Source organism: Nilaparvata lugens, chromosome 8, assembly GCF_014356525.2.
Source record: "Nilaparvata lugens isolate BPH chromosome 8, ASM1435652v1, whole genome shotgun sequence".
Taxonomy (NCBI): Eukaryota; Metazoa; Arthropoda; class Insecta; order Hemiptera; family Delphacidae; genus Nilaparvata; species Nilaparvata lugens.
Genome location: NC_052511.1, coordinates 16,474,401 through 16,488,530, shown reverse-complemented (window position 1 = coordinate 16,488,530; position 14,130 = coordinate 16,474,401).

Below are 14,130 nucleotides of genomic sequence, written 5' to 3'. Positions count from 1 at the left end.
ACAACTTTATACATTCATATTCATGGAACCTTGAAAATAGAAGGACCCTTGATGCATTGAGTGTACTCGATTGATATTGTAATAAATAACTTGGATCGCATTGAAGTAGCTGTATAGTATTACTATTAGAGTTTTATAAAGATTTTACCATTAGAAATTTATCAATTATCAATACTACTTTTAGCTGTTTAATATAACTATTGTAAAGTGATGTGAGTTCTTCAACAACTGTGATAGATTACTCAAGAAAACTGATGATCTAATATACATCAAACATGAAAATTGAAATTGAGAACTTGATTAAAATTAAAATTCACTAAAAACGATATCGTGTGAAATTGAAGATTATTGTCATTGGAAAATAATCTAAGTTGGTAAATAGAACAAAGTATCCAAATATTAATTTGAATGTGGAGGAATTATGAACAAACTTCAATGCTGCTACAATGAACATGTTTTTTTTCAGGATGATGTCTATCATTTCCAGGAGAATGGAAAACCTTCCATGTTCTGGGGAAGAGTTAGTCATTATTGTCATGAGTAAAGCATTATAATCCTAGATGGGATCAGAGGAAACTACTATAATGCTGTATTCTGAGATGGGATGGGAGTCTGTATAGAAAAAACAGAAATGGCTGAAGTGAAAAAAAATATAGGAGTAGGGAAGTTGTGGGAGATTAGCAAATATTAGAAGATCCCACTACAAAAGATTATGCACCATGACACACATATGATTTGACCTTGTAAGCTTCGCCTAGCAGTCTATTCTTCAAACTTCTGGCTGAGCTCCAGGTTTCTTTCTCAGACAACTTGTTGCCTTGTCAGACATTATTTTTTGTTCAAGAAAATGTATCTATATTATACAAGAGTTTGGTTATGTGTTGTTGTAGTGACCATAGTACATGTTCTGGAATTTTCTAGTATCCATGCATTTGAATCCAATACGACAATAATTTTTGTATTCGAGTTTTGAAAATCATTCTTTCAAAATATTCAGTTTTATTTTCCAATTTCTGGGGTGAGGGGGTTGATGCCTGCACGATATAGCTCTTTGATGTCGAAATTAGTGAAATTAGAGCTTGCTCAATTTGCTGATTTTAATGAATTTAAAATCTTGGGGATCATTCTATCCGATGAAAAATATTCCCAAAATTCACAGGATAAACTTTTATCAAGATTTGAAAATAGGATTTGATTGATCGATGGAATATGTTGATTTAAGTATGAATTCCTTTTAATCTGTTCTCTCTCGATTGTAGTTGGAAAATGTGTCCTTCATATATCACGTAGTGTCATACTAAGTGGGAGACATTTATCATAAATGATAAAATTTTGATTATTATCATTGAACGAGAATCTAATGAATTGCTATGAACTACTCTGATTACGTCTACTGTTAACAATAGGAAGAACAGCCAGGAGAAAATTCGATGTGAGCCAAAAATTATTCGCTTGTGTGGGAATCGAACCCTACAGCCATAGAGTTTACTGATGGATATTATTTGCAGTAGCAGAAATCTGAAAGGTATTTGACAGCAATCAGTCCAAGTTTTTGTTTATCAATAATAATTATTGTATTCACGTTTATCACAATAATCATTGAGTAGTATTATTCCACATTTTGAATAAATGCAAAATCATATTTGTTTCCATGATTTTTATTATCAATCAGTAATAATTTGAAGATAAACTTTCTTAAGGAAATAAAGATCATAGAATTAGGACTTTAGGAGGAAAGATGTTATATGAATTCAAAAGGCTATTGAGAAGATGCTTGATATGTGAGACATCTTGATAGAGAATAAGAATATATGAACGTCATGCACAGACTTCAAGCGGAGTGATAATTTTGATGAATAATATAAGTGGGAGAAAATAATGAGAAGATGCAGTAGTGAAGAATGTAAAAAATTATTCGGTGGTGAAGCATAACCTATCTTTTGGTGCTATTGATCTACACTTATTATTTCTTATTTGGAAAAGGGACAGCTTTGAAAATAGTGAGTCATTTTACCCTCCATTCATACGAGGTGTGTGTTTTTTCAATGTAAAAATACATAGATGAATAATAGAATGAAGGGAACGTGAACCCGAAAAACAGCTGAGTAAGGATAAAATTATCAGAATGAACATAAAATTGATGTGTGTACGGCGACGAATGGAGCAGCGGCACACAACATGATAGCCACCCAAAATATCGATTGGACGTGCTCTCTCAAACGAGCTATTCGATAAAAAAAGACCTGATGTAGTGGTTTCAACAAAATCAGTGTCTTTTTCATTTTATAATGGTGAAATACAACAAATTTCCCTCCCATACAATCAAATAAAATTAATTAATAAAAGAGATTGATTGATTGATTGAGTATTCATGTAGATTAGAATACATACTGGCTTATACATACAATAGCTTACAATACAGCAAAATTATAGATGAATTAACATAATATAGACTAAGAAAATAGTTATTGAACTGAATATGATATGGAAAAATCAATTTGGAATAACTGATGATAATATTGTTATGCATCTACATAAATTGGCGGAGCTTTGGACATATCAATGTCCATTCTTCGGAAAGAATATTCAAAATATCCTTCCCACTGACTCTCTACCAAAAAAGAGAAAGAAAGAGAAGACTAACAATAAAATTTGAAGCAAAAAAAAATTGAAAAGAAAGGAAGAAAGGAGCTGATGGAGGAGGAGCAAAAACAGCAGACACACAAGGAAAAGAACAGGGAAAATGAGAAGGAATGAGGAAAGGAACTAGAAGGACGTGGAGGAAGTTACACAGTTTGGAGAGCCGCCGTTTGAAGTATTTCAGATGGTGTTGACTGGGTAATCATGATGGGTCATGGTGGTTGGGGGGGGGGCAGACGGCTCTTGGCATTATTGATCAAATGTTCCCCTTCCATGCCAATGCTGCGCCCCCACACCCCCTATCACGAACCCTACTACATCCCTTCCGCGAGAGAGGGTGAACTCAGCCAGGCCGTATCCATTGCCAGTAGTCACCCCTTGGCGAGGAAACCTCCCCCTACCCCGCTCCCTACTACTGCTTGTGACGATCTTAATTATTATTCACCACTGTCGCACTCTGTATATACAGAGTGTTACACTCACACACACCCAAACCTCTAACCTGTTCACACGCACGCGCTGCACAACAACCAAAAATATTCCCCGAACAATTTAGAGCAGCCAGGCGCTGTTTATTCCGCCTCTTTATTGTTTCGTTCGCTCTTAGTTGGAGCGAGCGCCTATGTTAATTGAATGAGGAAAAATTGTGGACTTTTTCCAGATGCTTTTCAATTTTCACTCGCGAGCCATATTGTTCTGCCCGGTGAGACGGCAAATAAATGAGATCATTATTCACGAGAAATTGTTGTGGAATTTATTGCGTTCCATTCTCGAGATTATATTCACTGGATAATTCGCAGGTGAAATGAGTTTAAAAAAAATGAACTCCACTAGTGGATAGTGGTACTATCTATAGGGGTAGCCTAGTATGTTGTCAAAAATATAGTCACGTAATGGGGTGGGATGGAGAATGGCATTATCTCCAGAATAATTGGAAGAGTTCGCAAAGAATTCATTGTTATAGGAATCACATGATTTCATCAAAACAGTACTGAGCTTAGCGTCGGTGAATATCGTGGTTGAGTGGTGGAGTAGACATTGTCGTCCAAGGAAACTTTGCCATGTTATTTTAATTTGATTTAATAGAGTGTTCCCGGATTTGAAATTTGGATTTTGAATATTCTATTTAATAATGAAGTCATGCTATTCTTTTCTTTATTTAAGCCATACAAAGAGTATGTCATAACTGTTTAAGTCATAACTGAACTTCTACAATAACCACTTGAAAACTCAGATACATTCCTAATAGGATGTTGAAATTGTACTGATTTATTGTACACTACTGAGTGACATTCTGTTCCACTTACAGTTGCAGAAGGTTTAGACTAATTGTCCAAATAAAGGCGAATTATCGTGATCCATCCTTTTCCAATACTTATCATCTTCAATCAACTTTTCCATTTCATCTGAAAGAGATAAAAGTGACATTAACTAGTATATTTTTATCCATGAACATAGGCTACAAAAATAAAAATTGTGTAACAGTCCAATGCAAAATTATTTACTTCAAAGACTTTTGACTTTGAGGTTATCCAAGAATCAAGAATCATTAATATTCTCAATGGAAGTTTTACTTGTAGTGCTAGCTCAATAAACTCACAGAAATATCAATGACCTCATCTTGCAGCACCAAGGATAGTACCAAAGAGGGTATAATATCCTGTATTTTGTATTCATAATGCACTTTGGTTTTTCTATTATAGGAAGATCAAGGTATGCACATTAAATTTATTGAATTGCTCAGTGTAACTGTGAAATTAATATAAGTGAGAACACTTCTATCAGTATTCAGGATATATATTAAATTATTTCATAGATAATAATGATTTCCACAACATCTAAGAGGCTCAGGAATAGTTTCTCAAATAATAACCAGGTACAGAAGCATTCCACCGTGGTAGGCATTAAGTCATGTTTTGTGACCAACTATGCATCGGAACAACAGATAGGCGAATTGTTTTGGGCCGCCTATGCAAGCAAACAAGATGACAAACACGACTACAGGATTGTTTCTGGGCTCCATTCAATGCAACATGGATTCCGAATGTAAGCTGAGAGAGAACAGCATCCCAATTTACATTCCAGTACGATTCCCAACAACAGAGGACAGAGCACAGACAATCCAGTTTTGCTTCTGTTGATTCAGGGCTGCTACCAATTACAGTATCTCTCTCTTCAATTTACGACTTTTGTTTTTGGGTGCATCCCGACGTTCACAAAAGCTCTGGTTCACTTGCTCAATAGAATCCCAACGATTTTCACCAAATAGAGGACTGTTAGATAAAACCTTTGTTCAAATCTTCTTCGCTTTTGATGGTTTGGAATCTTGAAGAATGTTAAGTGGAAGCAGTACATTTATCTACAATTGGTTACAGGTACAGAGATCGGTTTTCCCTCGGAATGTATGAGTGTATTATCTCACACGAAAGAGATCATCTATTAATGTACACCAGGATAACTGGAGAATACATCTTGGGAGATATTAGATTAAATTAGATTATCTTTATTCATATAAATGTTACAATATATACTGGCTCAAACACTGATTTACATTAAAGTATTGCTAATTATTCAACGAATTTTACAAATTATTCGATGAGAATATGGATTGAATGCAATTAGAATGACTATAATATTTATTACAAATAATTGTCCACTCTTTGGAAAGAATATAAAATAATATCCTTACCATTAACATACGACCAGGATACAGATTGAGAGAAAGGATTGAGTAAGGAAGAAAAAGGAGAGACGACGAAAATTAATGTACTTACTCCTATAACCTATATCGAGTGGATTTGTGTTGGAGTACTCGCTGTGACATCTGTGAGTTTCAAAAAGTTAAGGTATTCAGTGTCCAAGTACACCTATAGGCCTACTTCATTTAAGATTTATAGATTCAATTGAATGAAGAAGAGTTGATCTGTTAATGAGATTATCATATTTACTAGCTGTCAGGCTCGCTTCGCTCGCCATATCCGTCTAGCCAGGGGGCTCCGCCCCCTGGACCCCCGAATGGATCGTCCAAGGATGAGATCAGCTGGCTCGCTTCGCTCGCCTGCATTTTTCATTTGAGCATTTTTGTCATATGTTAGGACGATCCAGTCGGGGGTCCAGACTAAACGTCTGGCTACACGGATATGGCGAGCGAAACGAGCCTGACGGCTAGTAATATAATATTCCCAGGAATAGCTCTGATTGAAGTAGCAGTGCCCAATCAATTTTTCCGCGATAAATGCATTTCAATCTTCAACTTGGTGCCAACCAAACAAAGTCAACTCAATTAATCAACTTAAAATCAACTTAATGCCAACCTGACAAAATTATTAATTTAGTTACCAGTTAACAACTGTTTCGAAGAGGTACTCTCTCTAGATTATAGTTCTATATTAACATATGGTATGGACATTTTTCAATTATAACTAAGAGAATATATTCATACATGCTAAAAGACGAACTTTTAACCCTTAAAAACCACCCTTAGAGTTAAAATATTGCCAAAAGATTTCTTAGTGCGCCTCTAAAGGGCCAACTGAACATACCTACCAAATTTGAACGTTTTTGGTCCGGTAGATTTTTAGTTCTGCGAGTGAGTGAGTGAGTCAGTCAGTCAGTGAGTGCCATTTCGCTTTTATATATATATAGATAATGAGTGTGATGATGCATGTGAATAGTGAGAACTGAGAACTGATTTTGTTTTTTGGCGAAATAAAGATTTTGATTTTTTTTTGAGTGTGAAACATCTAAAAGTAACTGAACTACTCAGAAATTTGAGCTTTCAAATCCAAGAAAATTTTGAACTTATCAAACTATGAAGACATTCACCTGAAAAATATTATTTGATATACTTTTGTCATTAATTCGCGAATCTTATTGTTCAGATTATTGTCATGAACATACAGAACAGATTATTGTTCAGTCAACACATCCATAGCTACTAAGAGAAACCATGAATCAACCCTATGAGTTACTGACCTGACTAAATCAACTCTCTCACTAACTTCTTCTTCTTCTTCTTCTTCTTCTTCTTCTTCTTCTTCTTCTTCTTCTTCTTCTTCTTCTTTCAAGGATTAGGCGTACACACCTATTCCGGTTTCAAAGGATGTAACTATTATTTTACTCTACCATTTTTTCAGAGGTCTGCCAATATCCTTCTACCGTAGGGTCTATATTTCATGACAGCCTTTGGTATCTAGTATCTGGCATTCGTTCCACATGGTTTTTCCAGTTCAATCTGTTTATTTCAAGTTGTGCAGCTAATGATGATATTCCTAACTCATTTCTAATGTCATCATTGCGGAATCTGTCTAACTTTGTACAACCTTTCACACTTCGAAGAAAACGCATCTCTGCATTTCTTCTTGTTAACCAAGTTTCTGCTCCATACAATAATGTTGGTACCGCCATCACTTTATAAAATTTTAATTGTGTCTCCTTCCTTGTTCTGTTTTTCAACCGGCGTTTTATTGTACCACATATATGTAGAAATCTATTCACTTTCAGATCCACATCATTATCAAATCCATATGTGATCTCAACACCCAGTACTTGAAATAGGACACTTGTTCGAGTAAAGCGTCATCCAGCATTATTTTGGTCCTAACAGGTGATTTGCCGCAGAATGCAATTGTTTTGGTTTTGCTTTTTGAGATAAACAAATTATACTTCTTTGTAATGTTATTCAGAACATACATTGCCTTCTGCAAGTTGTCTTCAGAGTTCTGTAAAATAACAAGGTCATCTGCAAACATTCCAGGAGGAATGTATTATTAAATACATAATACCCAATCATTGAATATCTTGTCAGATCCAATCGTATTCCAGGAGGAGCTTCATTCATCCAGCATCGTATAACGTCGTCAAGGTAGATATTAAATAAAGATGGGGATAAGCTACAACCTTGCCTTACACCTTGGTTTGTCACGATTTCTTCGGTGATGTGGGATCCTGTGTCAATAGTAATTTTGGTTCCTTGATATAAGCTTTTTATAAGCTCTCACTAACTGTTAACTGTAATCAAATCTCTCTATTATCCTCCCAAACAGAAAGACCTCAGTGACACTGAGATTATCCCACATTGCAGAGCTAGAACCACTCCATCTTCAACGAAAGACCAAGATGAAATTGAATGTGGTGACGCGATATTGGTTTACCTAAGAAATTGTCAGAAGTCTCCACTTTTTGTGTGAAGACTTGATAACGGAAAATCGGGGCTCAAAAGAGAAAGAGAGGGATATCAATATTAGGTTGAAAGGTGAGAGAAAGAGAGTGAGTGTGAGTAAGGGAGAGAGATAGAGAGAGAGGGTCAGAGTGACAGACCTTGAGAGAGAAAGATTCAAAAGAAGAAAAACGTGTGAGAGATAGATTTCTGTGTATATAGACTGGATATGAATAGATATAGAATGGCGTTGTCTGTGTGGGGCTTAGGATGTGCTGATATACCAAGTCTTTCTACGAGCTGTCTCCGGGCGGATAGCTGTGATCGATGCGAATGTAAGCCTCGCGATTTCACAGGCTCAACGTCCATACAAAAAATATCTTTCTGGTGGCTTGAAGTTTCACACTGAAATCCAGAATGAAAGGAATAAATCACATACAAACAGTATGAATTTGATTCAGTAGTGCCTAATATAATTTGAAATAAACTAAAGTCTGTGAGAAGAGGTCATAAAATCAATTCGGATCCTTATCTTTCTAAATTCAAAATTAATTGTTTCGAGTGTTTGATGAGAAAATTAGACAAAATTTTATAAGTGTAGAAAACATAACCTTTTTTCTGGACTATTTTGATGAATCGAAATTCGGGGGAGGGACAGTTTTGGGTTGTGCCTGTTGTTCCTCCCCAAATTATTTTACATGATGATTTTGTATCATTGAATCATTAAAATAATAATTATTATTATATCAAGACTTATATCATAGAAGGTATACTCGAGATAATTTGCGATTTCTATGAGAATCTGTATAAGAAAGATGAACCAGAAGAATGTAACTTAGAACGAGAAATTGGAGAACATGAATGTACAAATGAAGAATGTCCACCGATATTGAAGAGTGAGGTAAAGCGCGCAATCGAGCATCTCAAGGAGGGGAAAGCAACAGGCCATGATAGAATATCAAACGAGGAGTTAAAAGCAGGTGGCGAAAAAGTTATTGGAATAATAATAAATAAAAAATTCTATTTATGCCTTATGAGTGGAAAGATTCCTGAAATATGGCTCAAAGCTAACTTGATATTACTCTTCAAGAAAGGTAATAGGTAGAAAATCATGAATTACCGACCAATAAGTCTCCTGTCAAATATTTACAAGATATTTATGGCAGTAATTCCTACAGGATAGATGGATATTTGACGGCAGCAACTTCAATCAACCAGGCCGGATTCAAGAAAAACTTCTCTACGCTGGATACATCCTAGTCTTACAGGAACTGATAAGGAATTCTAATGAATACAAATTTCCACTAGTGCTGCTATTCATTGATTTCCAGAAAGCATTCGATAAAATCAACACTTCTTCCGTATTACGAACGCTTGAAGACTTGGGAATTGACAATAAGTACCTGGAATTATTCAGATTCATTTACAGAAACATGAAAATGAATTCAAATTGAGAGGAAAAGGTAGAGTGGTTAAAGTAAATAGAGGCTTAAGGCAGGGAGATATACCATCAGCGAAAATATTTAATGCAGTTCTGGAAAAATCTCTAGATGAATTACAATGGCAGGAAAAAGGAATCAACATCAATGGGGTGAAATTGAATACATTGAAATTCGCCGATGATATTGTTATTATAGGAAATAGCACCGAAGAAGTATGTAGAATGATGAAGGAAATGATTGAAGTAACAAAAAAGGTTGGATTGAAAGTAAATTTTGATAAATCAAAAGTGATGATTTATAACAGTGAAAGTAACGAGAGAGTATTAGAGACCGAAGACGGAAGGATAGAAGCAGTTGAACACTTCATCTACTTAGGACAGAGAATAGGGAGAGATGGACAATGGGGAGAGATTACTAGAAGAGTGGCAATAGGTGGTCAAGGTTCAAGAAATACAGCTATCTCTTCAGATCTGATATTCCATGGAAAGCAAGAGACGCCTACTTCAAACATGTATTCTACCAGCAATTCTATACGGCTGCGAAACGTGGACTCTCAATGAGAAAATAATCAAGAAACTCAGAACAAGTGTGAGATCGATGGAAAGAATAATGATAGGAGTGAAAAGAATAGATAGGAAAACCAAAATATGGATCAGAAATGAAACAAGAATTGAAGATGTAGATAGAATGATTATGGAGAGAAAATGGAATTGGGCAGGCCATATCGCAAGGACAACGGATGGAAGATGGACCAAAACAATACTCGACTGGCACCCACGCACGCTGAGCAGAAGCCGAGGAAGGTCTCCGTACAGATGGGACGAAGAATTCAGGAGAGTATGCGGCGGAGCGACGTGGCAGAGAGTAGCAAGAGAAAGGACGGAATGGGAGAGAATGAAAAACGTATTCAAACAAGTCTGGCTCTACAAGGATTGAAATGAAGAAGATGAAAGAAATCTTTACTAAACGCACTCATACAACACTTATCCTTCTATGGAAAAAGGATAATTATAACCCAGCATCTGCTGATTATTGCCTTTTGAATTGTATATAGCTTTTGATTTGAATTTTTTTTTGTAATTGTTTAAGAAAGCAATAAACGGGTTATTTATTCATTTATTATTTATATCAAGACTGCTGAGAAGCTATCTCTGTTGCTATGGGGGTTGTCGGTAGTTCACCTACTTCAGCAAGATTTCGTTGAGCGGTGGATATTTTTAAAAGATTCGAATAAATTGATTTGTATTTAATTAAAAAAAAAATGATATAAATTCGAATCCATAGAAGCTGCTCGCATTGCTATATTACTTCTCACCTAATCAAATGAATGCAACTCTATCTTTGCCTTTTTTGGCACTTGATTGGTCACAATTTCTTAACTGTTTGATAATCACACCCTAACTGAAAAAAGGATTGTGTTTATCTTGAGGAATACAATTTTCCTACTGCTTCCTTCCATTTGTTATCCTAATAGCTAATACAGAGTATTAATTATGAATGTAAAAAGTGAATTGAGAACTCATTTAATTTAATGGGATTTTTATGATTCTCATACTGTACCTTTCAGCTTATGAATAAGCTTGTGAGTTACAAGCTACAAGCTGTGATTTGGGTAAGGTACTGGATGTCAGTAACTCATGAAATAAAACACTGAGACTCATGTAATTCAGTAGATCCATCATCTTCTTCAACGACAAAAAAATGATGCATTCTCGGAGATTGTCAAGCCCGAATTGTATAATATTTGTGTAGTTCATTTGAACTATGATAGTGTAATCCTGTCATGCTTTCCAAACCTACTGAAAATCACTAAACTTTCAATTTGAGATTGATACGCCTACGCCAGGAAGCACACTCACGTCTTGAAACAATTGATGAAAACGATTTCTTCTTGCTTGTTCGATTTTGTTTTTGTCGTGGATACCCAATTACGTAAGAACGTGCTCAGTTGTCAGACTCGACATCACCCAATTTCAATCACCTACCGAGGTAATCAAGGTTACTTGTCCCGTTATTAGAGTGCTCAGTAAGAGAATTCCGAACAAAACATGGGAAATATTTGCAATATAATGCAAATATCAAATTGCAATATCAATGAAACGGTATCATTGATAATGCAATTTGATTACAGACATAGAATGGTCAGGTCAATATGTAGATGTCAGCTCGCGATCGACCTTCTTTATCTTTATTATTTTGATCTATATTAATTTATACTCAAAATGTTTTTAATCATTGCCAGATATTTAGTGACATCGTGGCATCGACCGCGACTTACTCATTCTGTTCGCACCATTATCTAAAATTACAAAAAAAATATAGTAACGTTACATCGGTGTGTTAATCAGTGGCTCTAAGGACCATGTAAAATGATATAATTGACCACGCCCATATAGAATAGAATATGGGCTAAATGACCTAAATATCTCAAAAGCAACGGCTCAACAGCTTATATGATCAAACCTGAGATAAATTGAACATTTTCCTACCATATTAATCATTCTCAATCGATGAATAATATATGCTCATCCAAGATCAAATGTGTAAATGAGAGTCGTGCATATCAAGAATTTTCATACATATCTCAGTTTTACTATCAATCTATCTAAATTTGAAATAGTTCCTTTCATCCTGATTTGTATATTCAGATTGATAATTTGGTGTAGAAATTGAAATGGACATAACCTACATATTTGGACAATTTAAGACAAAATTAGGAAATTGAAGAAGTTTTGGGCAACAGCCTGTTTTTCTTTTCCGACTATTGTAATGGTTGCTCTAATAAATGGTTAGATGAATATCGGAGTGAAAATTCCACAAATTCACTAGCTAGCCAACTACAGTATATTCTACAGATTGAATAATGGCGAAATAATTCCAGTCTCCTCACGCAGGGCAGCTGTTCAGAACGAGGGTTCGCGCATCTCAATAGAATAACATTAAAATTGGGGTCGCTACTGCTTCTTCTGTCTCTGTTTAGTTGCTAGGAGAGACTCCTTGGCAACGAAAGACTCCCTGACAATGCGAGAAGGGAGCACCTAGAGCGATCTGGCGGTGGTAGTAGCAACTAACTATCAACAGACAAGTTTATAGTTCAAGGAGCATCCGATAGGTAGGAGGAGACTGCCGATCTTTGTACAGTGATTTTGTAATAAACAAGAGTCAGTGTGGAAATAAGATTTTCAATTTTCATTCAGATCGCAGGTCCTTCTCAGCTCTATTGGTGTTTAGTGCTCAGTGCTACAGTGCATAAGTGTAGTAGAATCGACAATATTCTCTACTTTACTTTGAAATAACAGTTTCGAGCATAAGCCTGTTGGACTATTTCAAAAGTTGTAATAATTATTGTACGATATGAAATAAATTGAAAAAAATATTTATATATTATATATATATATATATATATATATAATATATATATATATATATATATATATATATATATATACAATAATTTAATAAAATGCTTTTACACTTCAAGTACCTACTAAGGGCTCAGCCACACAGCCTGCAGATCGCTCTATATGTGTCCTGGGGTTAAACTGTCCGTCATATGGTTTACTACATTGATGTACGGTACCTTCCAGGACTACTCAATATTAGATAAGTAAATAGGTACTTGCAAGGCCACTCTAGATGTTCATCTAGATTAATCTAGATTATAGCTATAGTCTGTATAAAGAGTTGAGATTTGAAGAAAATATCCGTGCTGCCATACTGCTACCTTCACACACATTCTGTTTCATTCGGTTCGGTTCGTTTCCGAAAACGAATGAGACTTTCATACATATCAGGTTTCAATTCGTACGGTTATAGTTCGGTATTTTCTTCTCAGACACAGCTGTGTTTGGATTTTCACAATATTTATGCTGGTATAAGAATAAAACAGTTGGTGTTCAAATAGTAAGATGTAATTTCTTGAACTACAACATTTTCAAATTTATTCAAAATTGTGAACTCTTTGAATAGTTTTTGATTATGCTAATTTTGGACGTTCAGAGTGATTATTTTTTTCAAATTGAAAATTTGTTTCTTGTTTTGACACATTCATCTCTTCTCTCCATTAATGGAATCATGTAATTTTCCTTGGAAAAAAAATTTACCCCAAGTTTCAATTCATCATCATAATTTTTTAGCAAATGCTCCAGTGAACTAACTAAAATTAATTGACCATGTAATTTTTACATAGAAGATTCTGAATCAGATAATCACCATGATTTTGCTTGTAAGATGATAATCATCCTTATTATCCAGTCTATCATTGGCATTATTTGTAATGCAATTGATGTTCTCAATTAGCTGCTGCAATAAAATTTTTTGACTTTGACTTTGACATGTTAAAATAAAAACAAAAATTCGAGCGTGTGTGAAAGACTTTGTTTTTGTTTCCTGTTTCCTAGCAACGAATTCAAATAATATGATAAAACCAATTCGGGTCGTGGGGGCGTTCGGTGCTATGCGGTTGCTATTCGGAACCGAATTCAAACCGAATCATCGTTTCACACTTATAGGAATCGACCGAGAACGAAACGAACCGAACCGAATGTGTGTGAAAGTAGCGTCTTGCCAGCAACGAATTTAAACCTGATGGAATATTATGAGTTTCAAGTGGGCGTTCGGTTCTATGCGATTTCTATTCGGTACGGAATTCAAAAAGAATTACTGTTTCACACTTATCGGAATTTGCCGAAAACGAAATGAATTGAACCGAACCGAATGTTGTGAAACTAGCCTTATAATTTATTTTTGAAAAATTCATTATTGGTATATTTTTGTAAGATTCGAGTGCTTTTGTAAGTAAGCAGCTTCTAACTACACATTTGTACTATTTTCATACAAATGTGAGTTGAAAAAAAAACATTTGATAGAATATACATACCCCAGGCGAGT